Genomic DNA, 15,332 nt, shown 5'->3' with positions numbered 1-15,332 from the left:
AAACATTAATTGTGTCACACATACATCTTTTGTATCCTCCTGCACATTAAGCAACATTGTTGATATATATTTTTCTATTGTTAAACCACACTTCTTCTTCATCCTCCTTCTCCTCCTCCCACTATCACTACATGTACCAAACTCAATGAAGAACCACAACAACCATCGAAACTAAACATAAAAGTTTGGAACTCGCCGACTTTATGTCGGTCCAGAAGTAATAGTTGTTTGAATTATGCCCTAGAGGCAAGAATATTGTATTATTATATTTCCATTATTCATAATTAAGAGTTTATATTTCATGCTATAACTGCTATGATCCTAGAATATGCGGTTCAGTTGGAAACTCATATGCACGTGTGAAATGATAAACGGATAAAATAAAAGTTCCTAGTTTCGCCTCTGAGACTAGCTCAAGTGTTGTTGCTGATCATGTTTCTCGGATCTTAGGATATCATTAAGTGTAACGATGATTCTAAAACAATATTGAGATTATGACGTTGGAAGACCGATCATATTGAATCGACCCAAACTTGTTTGTTATGAATTGAGTTAATATCGTCTGTAATCAATTGTATTAACACGGAGTGTTAGCATGTGTTTTAGTTCCTCAGACCATGAGAGTGTCTCGGTCAATTCCTACCAAACCGCGGGCTTTGGGGTGGCTCACACGTCATCTATAACAAGGTGATCATAACAAAAACTTTCAGGCTCACCTAAAAGTTTGACAAGTGACCAGACAGCTCAAGAGTAGGATTTGCTCCTCCGATGATGGAGAGATATTCTTAGGGCCCTCTCAGTGTGACGGCATCCATCATCATCTGGCCAGACACAGGTGAATACATCAGTGGGATGCCGAAACACGTTAACAAGAAAGAAGAACAAAACTGGTAAATGGGAGCAATGGTATAGTGAGCATGGTGATGACTCAAGAGGATACCGATGCACACCGGGTTTTGTAAAATATCGTGAAGCAAAGGGAACATCGCATGATGACCAAAGGTTCACTTGAATATCATTCGTGTAATCATAGGGACCGATATGGATGTCCACGGTTCCGCTATCGGTCATTGAACGAAGGGGTTTCGTTCATGTCTATGATTTACCGAACCTACGGGGTCACAAGCTTAAGGTAATCACAATATGCTGAGTGTTAGTAGTACGGGAGTGATGAGAATATATTCGTCAAATATTTTCATTAACACCCAGAATAGTTCCGAGAGGTTCCGGAAGTGTTTCATGGTCACCGGAAGGGTTTTGGTGAATATCGGGTAATACCCGGTATTACCGATTAATTATATATAGGTGGAAAATGTTTCCAGGGATGTTAATATATGTATATATATAATACTCTGGAAATGTTTAAAGTAACTTGGGCCAAAAAGGCCCAAGTGGGAAAGTGCCACCCTTCCCTAAGGAAGGGGGCCGAATTGGACTAGGGGTGGGAGTAGGACTCCCACCCCCTTGGCCGGCGCACCAAGGGAGGTTTTCCTCCCTTGGTGGCTGCCCTCTCCTCCCCTCCTAACCTATATATACTAGATGTTTTCCACTCTATTGACAAATAAGTCTTGGGTGCCTCTTCTAGCTGATCTAGTTCTAGTTGGTCCTAGACTAATTAGAGCTAGCCCTAGCCACCTCTAATCCTCATAATTAGAAGCCCAGTGTGGTTCTAATCTCCTCCCTCTAATTCTCCGTCGACCATTAGCTCTGGACGGTGAAGCGCTATCGGATCGTGAAGACCGTACGCTTGCAACCAAGTAGAGAGGCCATACTTTCGGTCTTCAGTTCGAGGGATCGTTCAAGGGCGGTTCGCAGGATCGTCATCAACGTTCGAGGGACTGCGAGGATGATCTACACCGACTCTTCTTCTTCCACTGCACTATGGAGTTGGTAACAATCGTTGATGCCAACCTATTATGCATCTTCATATTGATCGTAGGTGCAAAAAAAATTGATTTCTACTACGTTTCCCAACAGTAGCATCATGAGTTGGTTTATGAGTAGATGCAGGTTGAGATCTAGATCACATCTGATATGTGAGGGTTGATGCTCTTGCTATGCTTCCCACGAGTGTTGCTTCGGTTCAGTTCATTGGCAGAATGATGTAGTTTTGCGACAAGGTTCTGAGAATCGTTCAACTCTGGCTGTCGACGATCCGCTAATAGTTCCTTGGGCTACATCATAGTTGAGAATAGTGAACTGTCGCGTACACAATAAGGTGCCAAAGATGGCTGATCTTCTAGGGATCACCCGTATTGACGAAGTTTAGTGTGGAGGACAAGACTTTTAATTAAGTCTTTCTTTCACACACCATGAAACTTAATCTAGCATCAAGAACATCGCCTGGTTGTGCTTGCGTAGGTAGCTAGTCTTAATTGAAAAACTGGTTAACCACGTAACTAAAATTTTCTAAAACCGATTAGAGGACGTCTAACTTGGTTTTGCAGGGTTTGCGTATGATGTGGAATAGCCTTCATCATGATAATGAGTTTATGTATGAGATGGTTATATGTTGTAATGTTAAGTGGCCTGCGCGTCATGGCATGATGGCTGGAGCCACGGGATTGCCACCTTAATGTAAACTAGTCGAATGCCCGTGCGTTGCCACGAGACATATAACAAACTTAGACAAAGAGACATTTGTCAAATTATCACTAAGTTACATCATGTATGTCACATGCAGGTTATGAGTGTGTTCAAACAAATATTATCTTGTACAAACCCAACCTTTTTGCTCTTAGGCACTCCTGGTGCAGGCTACAAAAAATCATCTGGAGAATCATGTATGTATATCTGGATCTTCGTTACCATTTCAAAAGGTTAACAATAATAATAATGAGATATGCATTCTATACAAAAATAACAATCACCAGTGAACTAAATGCAAATAGAAATATGTAGAAACACGACCAACCTCTTATTTTTGCACAAGCTACATTAATTTCCATTATTTTATCAAGATTTATAGGCTCAACAAACATGTATATTGAGACATTGATTAAAACATCATTATAACTTCAAGAATGAGTGCCATGCAATTATCACTGCATTTCAAGAACATCACCTTACACTTGCCTCCCCTATACATCCATTCGCCTCACGTAATTCAAGTTTCTTTCACATGTGTACGAAAAATAGTCACATAATACCCCAAAACAACAAGATGTCACTTCGACTTCAAATATGTTTCAAGTAAAGCTATTGGCATCATATGCAAATAAAAACAAAAGTAATTCTGCTTAGCTATTCGTTCCTTGATGATCTGCTTGACTATTACACATTTGCTTCCATTTTTACCGAACAATTCGTGAATACAAGCATAATGCAGAAACAATACCACAAATGCACCTTGAATTCCCCTAACTCAAAGCAGACCACTTGGCACTTCTTCTCAGTTCTCTTTTCCTGTTTGTCCCACTTGCCAACCCATTGCTACCAGGTTTTGTCTGGCGGAGCAAACAGAAAGATCCGAGGCAAGATTGCAATGGTTAAGAGATGAATTATCCATATGCTTAGTAATTGACAAGAATATCTGGCTGCCCATGCTAAACATGTATTGAACATTATCAGTTTTTTTATACAACAATTGACCATGTTTTCTCCATGAACATACATTCATGCTTCCAGGAATGTGCGCATAAAAAAAGAAATGTCTTGTATTTGATACTCCTACTTGTATCACAGTATCCGAGTATGCTAGACTACCATGTATTCAGTTTTGGCATGGGGGGATAATTTGTTGACTCAAAAGGTTGCTTCCTTGAAGATACTATATGTTTTCTTTTGTTGGGCCGAAAGAACTCATTTATTTCTCTATTAGAAAACAAAAGAAATATGTTATAGCAACAAGCACTTGGTACCAGTACCCTACATTGAAAACCTTCACATCATGATCTCTCTAGATAAAACAGATGGCATAGATCATTTCCTTCTGTAGCATTTAGTGCTGATGATTTGTTGGAGCCTTGGTCATGCATTCCTTGTTTCATAATTTCACAAGGCACGTCACATAGATAAAAGATGCAAGTGTATCTCCTGGAATGAGCTTGAAAAAAAGCTTATGTTGTGTCAAGGAATCAACACATTATTCTGATGAACAAGTAAATCGTATCGGTAAGTATTACATGAGCCAAAACAGAGACCGGAAAAGTTTTAATATACAAAGACCACATGCATCCTAGTAACATGCTGAGAACCAATATAAATTTAGGCCACGTCATGCAGATTTTCTGGAAAGAAAACACAGTGGTCATAAAAAAAATTCTCTCTCTAACTCCTCCAACAAATAAGTGAGAGAAATGACCTCTTAGATTAGGATTAGTGTGCTCCAGCCATATCTTAGTTCATTCAATAACAATAACAGCAAAATATGTTTCAGCTGTAGCAAGTGAACCAGTAACACCTAAACTAATTCCTCTGTAAAAACCTGCAAATAGGTCCACAGTAGAAAACAACAAGAAATAGAAAGTCAGGAATACTAAGTTTATCATGATTACTGTTAACGTTGTGAACAAGTTCAATCAGTTGGTCATTCTTAACCTTACTCACGGAGTACGAAATTTCATAGATTACAACAGCTAATACTACAGTCTTTCCTTCCATGTGCATTGCGCTCTTTTGGAACTGTGTGTTGCCAGTTTCTCTGAACTCTATTACAAATTATCACATAGTCTACTGTCAAAGTGCAACAAAATTTGGTGAAAATAAACCATCATAAACATATGTAGCTAGCATAGTGAAATATATAAGTCTTTCTAATTTTTTTGAACTATTTATCGGCATCATGAGTGGGCAAAGATATGACATAGCGGTTGTCAATTTTCCATCGAATGCAAGGCAATAGATAATAATAACATGAAACATAACCTTTTCTCCGAGAGCATGTTACTGTATAGCCATCGAATGCAAGGCACATGTTACTTGAAACCTAGCCTCATATTGCATAGAAAAAACCTATTTTGTGGAAAACAAAACATACGGTTCACATCATTAATCATGTCGACATTATAAGCCCAATAAACCACAGCCTCGAAATTAGAGCCACCTCCATCCCATACCCTCATCTCAAGCAAATGCATACCATGCCAAATTTAGAAGACATGAGCACAACCGAGGATGCTAGCAATCAGCTATCAGCGTCAAGTGAAACGAGAGAGGGGGAAGAAAGAGCACCCACCGAAGAAGTCGGTGAGGTTTGGGGACAACGATCGGTAGGTTGGGCTCCGGACGCTGACCACAAAAATTAGGGTGGGGAAAGAATAGATGCTACCTTATTGTGACATGACACCACACACCACCACTGTGACGCCACCGGGATCAACATGCCGGAGACGGAGAGGGGGACGGGGACCTGCTGCCTCGCTGCCAGGGGACGGAGGAACTCAAGTAGGACCCCACGTGGATCAACTGCTGCTGAGGAGCACCCGAGTACGTGCGTTCACGATGCCGTCCTCAGAGCTAAAATGCATGCATGGGCGCGTCCAACTCCGGCGTTCGCGAGCGCTAGGAACTAAGTAGGCGTGTCGTCGCGCTCAAGCACCCTGGTACCACAAACATCATCAGTGCATGTAATTAATGAGCAAACCTACAGATTTGTGCAACAGAAGTATTAGCACCTTATTCTATTTCTCAATTTCAGTTTGGTTTAATTAGTAAAAAATATCTTGGTAATGTACAATGTTTGGTTGTCATGACAACTCAAGCTTATATAATTTTAAAAGACAATACTTTGTCACTTCTGTTGATTGCACATGAGGCATCAATCTTTATCTTATTACCCTTACAGAGAAGTAATTAGCATTTCACCAAAGTATTCAAATGCCTGCACAGTATATTTTACTTCAGTTTAGCTATCAGCGCACCTGTCCTTATCATTGTTATTTTGCTCAGAAATGCTAGAGTAGTAGGTACACTAATTAGTTGATTATATAAGAAGACATGGACATGGAGATATATTTTTCAGAAGAACATGCTACTTCAAGTGCACGACTAACTATTATCTGGCCTGCACATTAGCAGGACAACTTGGGCATCATTTTGTACTAATCATTTTCTATTTGTAGTTTCTTAAACTTCATCAGTGATCCATAGTGCGCTGGTCCAAATCCATCATTTCACTGAACTATGTGCAACGAAAAATCTGGCTATTCATGACATGAATCAGCGAAATTTCCATTAGCAGGAGGAAGGCCATGCTCCTGTCAGCTTCATTGCGTACAACAATACCAAAAGGTAGAGCAAGTAAGCTCATATTAATTCAGTTTCTACTATAAACATCAACAAATAAAACAAGCAGGAGCAACACAAACAAGAACGAACCGAATTAGCTATTGCAGCAGCAGAAAGGGGATGTAAAAGTAAAACAGTCAGTCAGCGAGGGGGAATTGGATTGGATTGGCACCTGGGCTATCCAGTCGCCGAGGGAGTAGACGACACCGCTGATCATCATCTTGGCAAGAACCGGATTGGCCTTGAGGGCCTCCTCGTACGCCGACCAGTTATGCTCCGACATGTACCGCAGGATCTCAAAGATAGTCCAGCCCTACACCTACACCAAATCCAATCAAGAGAAACAAAAGATATTCATCCATCACGAACCACCAATAGATCGAGATCATGGCTAGCTATTAGTAGAAGAAGTAGAGGCTATTGGGCGAAAACCTATCAGCAAAAAAATCAAAACTCACAATCTCTGCCAACGACAACCATGCCTATATATGCTGGTCGGCTTCCCCTGGTGACAAGCTGGCCGGCTTCCTCCTTGGAGAGCCTCCCTCTCATCCGTCTGCCCTCTTTCCCGGTGGTATGCTGACCCCGGAAGCTCACGCTCATCTTCCACCCAGACATCGGCAGCGCTGCACTGGATCTGGTTGGCCGCTCGTCGACGTAGTCCATGGAAGCGGCGGTTGTTGCGGCGGCGGAGGCGAGGAGGCCGTACAAGGGCGGCTTGCACGGGCTGCGCCACGGTGACTGAGACGAGCATCGAACGGCGATGGAGATGGGCAGTTCATCGTGGCGGACGAGTGTTGGGGCGGAGGCGACGGCGGCGATTTTTCTCATGAGGTCGAGAGAGAGGACAGATCGGGAGAGAGAGGTGGGGGAGATTGGGACTTGGGAGTTGGGAGACGGGACGTGGGACGGGAGTGGGTCCTGTTTTTTTAATTGCGCGAAGGAAGGCTGCGAGGGAAGGTGGAACCAGGTCGCGAGGGGTAGTTTTTCTTTACTGCGTGAGAAGGGGAGGGCAGGGAACGAGGTCGAACCATCGAAGGAGGTCGAACCATCACGACGTTCGATCCTCCTTTAATAGTAGAGATATCGTAGAGATAGGTTATAAGTGATGGTGACAAAAGATACGCATAGGACCCTGACAAGGAGAAGGTGTATCAGGCGCGGGACGAGGAGCTATAATTTTGTGCCACGACAGAATTTCAAATTTTGGTGTCGCCGCAATGTTTTCTGAAACAGTCGCCACGACAACGTTTCTTGAGATTGCCGCCACGGCAATGTTTTTGAAACAGTTGCCTCGGTAACGAAATATTGGCCGTCACATCGCTTCAACTGGAGATTGAAGACGATCACGGAGGACTCCCGGCGCCTATGGCTATACCATATCATGCTATTATAAATTGCCTGAGATGTTTGTCCCTTTGTTGTTTACACCCTTTGATTGCGCAGCAGTCAATTATTAGGGTGATCTCTCACAGTAAATATCAAGCTAAAAAGGTGCTCTTCCCAGTGTAGCAATTGTCTATAACACGAAGCGTTCCGGGGTGCGACATGTACACATGAGCACAAACGGATCATGAGGTGTAAGGCGGGGATGGTCAGACTATGCATGCAGATAACACTCGGTTGTCTTGAAGTTCTAGCAGAATAGTATTGAGCACGGAGCACAAAGCATCGAAAGATGAACAAAAGTCATATGGAGATATGATCGGCAAAAGATTGCCCACCGGTCAAAATTCTTGTCATCAGTGATGCACACATCAATGACTAAGAACTAGACTTGGTTCTTGAATCACTCACAATTAATTATGAGACATATTAATTTGAGTGGGAGTGCACTTTGTATTAAAACTTGTTTAAACAATAAGTGCTATAAATTAATTATGAATTATGCCTAAAATTATTTGTATGTATGCCGTTGTAGATGGCTCACAATATGTTCAACTTAGCCCCTATGCTTGAGAAAGAAAAGTTGGCTGCAAATGGTGGAAACTATGCGGATTGGATCCGAAACCTGAGATTTGTTATTAGGTTTGCTAAAAAGGAGTATGTGCTGGATCAACCCCTAGGTGAAGCTCCTTCAAAATATGCTGCACCAGAAGAAGTTGCTGCTTATGCTACTCATAGTGATGACTATGAGTCAGTTTAGTGCCTCATGTTAACTTGCATGGATCATGAACTACAGAAGCGTTTTGAATGACCCACCACTCAATTTATAATTGGGTCACTAGAAGTTCTGTACAAGAAACAGGCAAGGACCGAATGGTTTGAATTAAACAAGGCCCTGATAGAATGCAAAATGAAAGAGGGTTCCGCAATGAGTGAGCATATAGTGAAGCTTGCTGGCTATGTTGATAGGCTTGCTTCACTGGAATTTGGAATTCCGCCAACACTCGGTACAGATATTGTGCTTGCTTCACTCCCCCCATCTTACGATGGTTTCATCATGAATTAAAACATGAATGGGATGGAGAAAAGTGCAAACGAGTTGTTTGCTATGCTCAAAACCGCGGAAGCTGGGATGAAGAAGAACAAAGAAGTGTTGATGGTCAACAAGACTACCAGTTTCAAGAAGAAGGGCAAGTCCAAGAATAAATCTACTGGTGCCGGTAAAACCGCTTCCCAGAAGAAGAACAAGGGCGGAGCCAGCAAAGAGACCGAATGTTTCTACTGCAAACAAAAGGGTCACTTGAAGCAGAACTGTAAGAAGTACTTAGCAGATAAGAAGAACGGTTCTTCAGACAAAGGTATAGAAGTTATACAATATTAATGTTGTTTTACTTGTTTCTGTATGTCATAAGTATTTGATACTAATCAATTGCTTTTAATTTGCAATCTGATATAGGAACTACATAAAGCTCACAAGTTGAGAAGAAATAAAAATAAGATGATAGTCAAGGATGGTGATGGGATCGCTACTCAAGACTGATGGAGTCTATCTTCAAGATTTATATTAGGATCGAATAATAGTTATTACGTTCTAGGATTGTATAAGACATTATATTTTGGATTATGTGGCCATTCTTATAAAGTTTTGAACAATAGTTTTTGAAGTAATTATAAGAATATGTTTTGGATTTACCACAAGTTTTGATGGTTTATTCATGAAACCTTCATTTAAAGTATTACAAAATTTATGCTAAATGTCTTCAGAAGACTGATAAGTTCCACATGAATATATCTCTGCTTGGATACATCGGGAATAATCTTCATATAGAAGAAGTATTCGATCATCATGATCGATAAAATACATAATGATGTATAAAACCGATAGACAGAAACAGAGTATGGTGGATAATTTAACTTCATTAAAATAAGTAAAAATGTTTTACTCAGACTGAAATATTTGAATAGTTCAACAGAATTTCAGAATTTATTTGAAGAGTACAAATATTTTAATGAAGATTAAGGATCATTATGACAATTGATATTGTGATTCTTCATTTCAAGAAATAGATCTAAAGTCATAAGTTTAGCAAGATCGTTTGAATGATCATGGAATTATTCTATCTGTTATTTATAATCGGGGTATAACTCAGCAAAATATACACTAAAATAGAAAACCACATATAGATCTTGTTAAATGAAATCATATGAGATATGAACATTATTTAGCTAGATGACAGTTGAATTGTAGGTTTATATGATTTCTCCCATTGAAATATATGAAAGACAAAATGTTTGTCATGGAAAAGGGTTTTCTTGTCAAAAGAATAAGTGGGAGGATGTTATAGCTTGAAAGATTAGTGAATCTTTTAATGGTACAAAACTAATTGGGATTTGTTCCGATGAATTATTTACAAGATATACAGTTAGTTACTACATTAGATGTGGAAAATTCTAAAAAGCTAAAAGATGATCAAGAACATCGTTGAATTTATGAAATGACACAACAACGTTCTTTCCATCTTGTAAAAAGATGAACATAAACACTACAAAGAAAGAAAGGTGGCGCCTAGTGATACGTCTCCAACGTATCTATAATTTGTGATTGTTCCATGCTTGAAAGCACAAGTGCTCCCTGGATGATTTTGGTAATTAATGTCAACGTATCTCTTGTTGGACTAATACTTCTACCTAGTATGTTTCAATAAGTTCAACAATGGAGTGGCGTGGACAAGAGGATGCGGAACCCCTTCGAGATGATGAGGACAAAGGATTGGCTCAAGCTCAAAGCTCAGGACTCTACATTTTTCATTTTAGTGATCCAAGATCACATTGAGTCCATAGGAAAGCCAATACTATTAAGAGGGGGTGAGGTGTTGCTTAATGGCTTGCTTGCTCAAAATGCTTAGTGATATGCTCCAAAGCCCTCAACCACTTTCTCATATCCACATATGTCCCAAACCAAAAGTCAAACTCGTCCCCACTAATTTGATCTATCCGGCGCCACCGAGTTCTCTTGACATAGCCACTGCCAGAAACCCTAATCAATTCGGTCTCACCGATGGGATCTCGGTCTCACCGAGATGGGCTTGCAAACTCTCTGTTGCCTATTGCAATAATTTCGGTCTCACCGAGATATGCAATCGGTCCGACCGAGTTTACTTGGCCAACTCTCTGTTTTGCTTATTACCCAAATCAATCCCACCGAGTTTGTGTAATCGGTCAAACCGAGATGAGGTTTTACCCTAACCCTAGCACATCGGTCCCACCGAGTTGATCATATCGGTCCCACCGAAATGCCTAACGGTCACATTATGAACTGAATCGGTCTGACCGAGTTCTCTGAATCGGTCCCACCGAGTTTGGTAAATTGTCTGTAACAATTAGATTTTGTGTGGAGGCTATATATACCCCACCACCCACTCTTCATTCGTGGAGAGAGCCATCAGAACATGCCTACACTTCCAACATACATTTTCTGAGAGAGAACCACCTACACTTGTGTTGAGGTCAAGATATTCCATTCCAACCACATAAATCTTGATCTCTAGCCTTCCCCAAGTTGCTTTCCACTCCAATCATCATTCTGCCAAATCCAATCCTATGAGAGAGAGTTGAGTGTTTGGGAGACTATCATTTGAAGCACAAGAGCAAGGAGTTCATCATCAACACACCATTTGTTATCTCTTGGAGAGTGGTGTCTCCTAGATTGGTTAGGTGTCACTTGGGAGCCTCCGTCAAGATTGTGGAGTTGAACCGAGTTTGTAAGGGCAAGAAGATTGCCTACTTCGTGAAGATCTACCCGAGTGAGGCAAGTCCTTCGTGGGCGACGACCATGGTGGGATAGACAAGGTTGCTTCTTCGTGGACCCTTCGTGGGTGGAGCCCTCCGTGGACTCGCGCAACCGTTATCCTTCGTGGGTTGAGGTCCCCATCAACGTGGATGTACGATAGCACCACCTATCGGAACCACGGATAAAAAATCTCCGTGTCTCCAAATTGCATTTGCACACTCCAATCCCATCCCTTTACATTCTTGCAAATTGCATGCTTTACTTTCCACTGCTCATATACTCTTGTCATGCTTGCTTGATATGTATTGTGAATGTTTGTGACAGCCTGGTATTTGCCCTCTTCTCTTTGCCTGATTTTCAGTTGATTTGATTTTGAAATTTGGAGTTTTGAATCCTTTCAAATGGACATAAACACTTGGGTACCCCTTGACTTTCACCCAAGTGCCTCATTTCCCTCTCCAACTATCATTTCCTCTCTGGTTCACCTCAAAATAATATTTTGAATATTTTTCTTAAATGAAAAATATTCATTTCCCTCTCTTAAACCCTAGCTAGCTCAATGTGCTCCAAAGCAACCCCAATTTTTCTTGCCCACAAAAATCTAAGAAAATTCACAAATATTCTCTGAACCCGAGGGCACCTTCCTCAGCAAAAATATTTCACCCCTTTTTGGAATATTTTTGCTACAGAAAATATTTTCTGTTCTGGACAGAAATGATAGTTTCTAAAGCAACTACCGGTTTACTTTCTCCATTGTGAGTGATTTTTCTTGTGCATCATCACCTTAGTAGATGATTGCTAACCTCCAAAGCCCAGCCCCCAACTCCCAGTAGTTTGACCATAGTAAGCTCTCAAAGTTACTGTCCAGAAACTTACCAGGCGGTTGAAATCTATTCTACTGCGCCTGCGATCAAACCCAAGTGTGGTAACCTCTAAAACTACCGCGAACAACATGCCAGACATGAAGTTTGGGCTTAGGTCGGCCTGAGGTCAGAGTTCACGCAGTGACCACGCGTGTGCACGATGCCAACCTGCTTGTTGCCGCGCTCTGAGTGCCGCCGAGCGCTCTGTTGCGCGCGTGCTCGCTGCCCCGACTGCCTAAGCTTGCCAAACTTTGCCACAATCTTCGTCCAAACCCTCTTAACTCCCTCCTGGCGCTCGCCGACGCCGGAGCTCGCCGCAGCGAGCACGGGCGCGGTTCGGCCAACGCAACAGTGCATTGCACACTGTGCTCGTCGTCACCCCCGTGCCCCTGTGCTCGTCCCCGCTCGCTCACAGTTCCCGTGTGAGCTGCGTCGCCTTCTTCCCCTCTCACTGACGCCGTTTGTCACCGGGCGCCGTGTCCAGGTGTCCACCAGCGGAGCCCGGTCCCCCTCTCGGCGCTCGGCTATAAATAGAGCCCTCCCCAGCCTCCTCGAGCACCATCCACTCCTCCCACACACTCCACGATCTTGTAGAAAGCCGTAGCCCGGCCGGGCAGGCCACGGGCCGCCGTCCCCGAGCTCGAGCTCGCCGGCGATCCCCTTGGGGCATCTCCGTAGCTCCAGCCCCTCTCAGGCTCGGGCCTCCCTTCCAGGGCCTCCGCCGTGCCTCGGTGGTGCTGTTCCGCCCGGTTGGAGCCCCCGGAGTCGCCTTTGGTCGCCGTCGTCTCCATCTCCTAGCTACTCTATGGGTACGCGCAGGTGCGCTCCGTCTCCTCTTTTGATCCCTCCCTCTTGTTTTGGCCAAAAAGCCCTCCTCACCGGTGTGTGCTCCAGCAAAGCCGCACCGTCCTTTGTTTCCTTCTCCCCCTCCCTCTCACCTGACTAGCAGGGCCCGCTAGTCAGTCACTCAGTACGCGCGCGAAGTGATACGAGTGGTGGCGTCCACGAGGTTTTACGCCTTCGACGTCACCCCCCCAGTCTGTTTTTATTTAAATTCAAATTTCATTTTTTCAGAGAGCTTCAAACAGCCAAAACTCTTTAACCATAGGTCCAAATGAATTGATTCTTTTTGCATTGTGTTCTGTGTAAGGAAATCTAGCAGCTCGCCAAAAATGAGATTTTTCTCTGCTGTCTAGATTTTCTGGTGAATTTCAGAAGGGTTCTTGATGTTTTCTTTTTGTGTTTATAAATATTTTCAGAGACTGAAGCTTGTCTTGAGGATCACCAAGAGGCTTGTGAACCTCATCTGCACTAAGGCAAGCCATAGCAACATTTTCATGGTGCCATTACAATATTTGTGATTTTGCAACTTGAATGAATGATTTAATCTATGCATTTAAATCACTATTATGTTATTTATATTCTGTTGGTTGTTTGTTTAGGTTGTCATGTTTAGTTTACAGAAAGTTGGAAGCTAACTAAGTTGGTAAAGTAACTAGAAGTAAATTTTGTTATGAAGAAGTAATATAGTTATGAATATAAGTAATTATTTGGAGTTATTTTTCTTGCATGAGAAAAATGATAAATTTGCTAGAAAAGATTCTGTTCAAAGTGAGGTTTAATCCTAACCAGGGTAGTGTTATGAGTTGTTGATGTTTATGCTTAGTGTGGATATAGTTGACTCAGTCATTCCCGTTGATATGTGATGCATATGGTTGTGTTGTACTTGCATGGCATGTTATGACACAGGTTAATTTCTCGTTAAGTTGAACCTGTTAATAACCCAACTTGAATATTTCGTTGACCGGGTCATGGTGCCACTGAATCAAGTTTTTCCCAGTGCAGCCACATTTGCCTTTATGGGAAGGCCTTTATTCGGTCTGTTGTCATGCCTCTTGTCGGTGCCTCCAACGAGGGAAGGTTATGGGCATGTGGTACCCTAGCCCGGTAAGCAGACATAACCTTGTGTGCCCATTGTTGAGATTATGGTACCTTGTCCCCGTGTGGGACGTTTACGTTTTGGCCACGACGGTGGTCGTTGGTGTCTTTGGTAGGCATGGGGCCACCCAGGACTAGCCTAGTGGGGAGTAAGTCGGAGTGGCCGGGAGAGTGTCATGGCAATGGAGGGGTTTCATCGGAATGCCGTTGGTCCACCCGAATGAGAGTGCGAGGCCATGAGTTCTGTGGTGTGGGTACAGTGCGCTACCTCTGCAGAGTGTAATAAATCTATCGATAGCTGAGTCCACGGTTACGGACACACTCGAAAGTAGGTCACACCATGGGTTAATGTTTAATAAATTTTGCACACTAAGTCATGAACTTTGCACTGTCGATAATGGTGGGAAGGCCATCTTGGTGTTGAGACCAAGTGTTGGTCGTGGTTGTGATCGCCGGAAAGATCACAAGGTAACCCAAGTTAAAACCACGAGGTTGGTACGTTTGTGATCCAAGAGCGATCACTGTTGGTAAGCCAGTCCGAGGGATTTTTCTCACAAAAGCCTGACCACAGCATGTTGGATATATATAGTGTTGCATTATTAATAACTGGTTAATTATCATGATATTGTTTGTCATTATCTTTATGCTTGTTGTGAGCTTGCAAGTACATTCAATGTACTGACCTGGCGTGTCATGCCAGATTTCAGAAAAGTCTTGTTGGAAAGGAGTGATGTTCGACTCTAGATCATGTCCACATCCGTGTCCCTGTGCTATGAAGTTTCGCTACGACGTTGTTCCGCTGCCGCGTAGTTGTTATGATCGAGGCCCCTTTATGTTCACTAAATAATGTACATATTGTTCAGCCGCACCGTGTGTGCCGCTTGGCCTCGCCACCTGTTGTAATATAAACTATGATCCACTAGCATCAATAAAGCGGTTGTTTTCTGTACCAAGATGTTCTATGTTGCCAGAAGACATGGTTCTGAGCTGGCAATGCATGGTAAACCGGTTGCTCTGAGCCGGGGTGCCATAATGCTTGGTATCAGAGCCGCGCTGACTGTAGGACACGCTAGATTACGACGTGTTAACTGGACGTTAGATACGAGGTTAAGTTGAGTGCTGGTAGC

General features: G+C 42.6%; 1 long non-coding RNA gene across 1 annotated transcript; it reads right to left on the bottom strand.

Moving 5' to 3' along the window:
• Positions 1–3,170: 3,170 nt before the first annotated feature.
• LOC123052244 (uncharacterized) lies at positions 3,171–7,146 on the bottom strand. Its single transcript, XR_006424539.1, has 3 exons — positions 6,687–7,146; positions 6,401–6,547; positions 3,171–5,540 (listed from the first exon to the last, which is right to left on the bottom strand). It is a non-coding gene; the product is annotated as an uncharacterized lncRNA (long non-coding RNA).
• Positions 7,147–15,332: the final 8,186 nt, after the last annotated feature.

This window comes from Triticum aestivum, chromosome 2D, assembly GCF_018294505.1.
Source record: "Triticum aestivum cultivar Chinese Spring chromosome 2D, IWGSC CS RefSeq v2.1, whole genome shotgun sequence".
In the NCBI taxonomy this organism is placed as follows: domain Eukaryota; kingdom Viridiplantae; phylum Streptophyta; class Magnoliopsida; order Poales; family Poaceae; genus Triticum; species Triticum aestivum.
The sequence above is the reverse complement of the archived record's forward strand: the minus strand, read 5'-3'. Positions and strand labels throughout refer to the sequence as shown.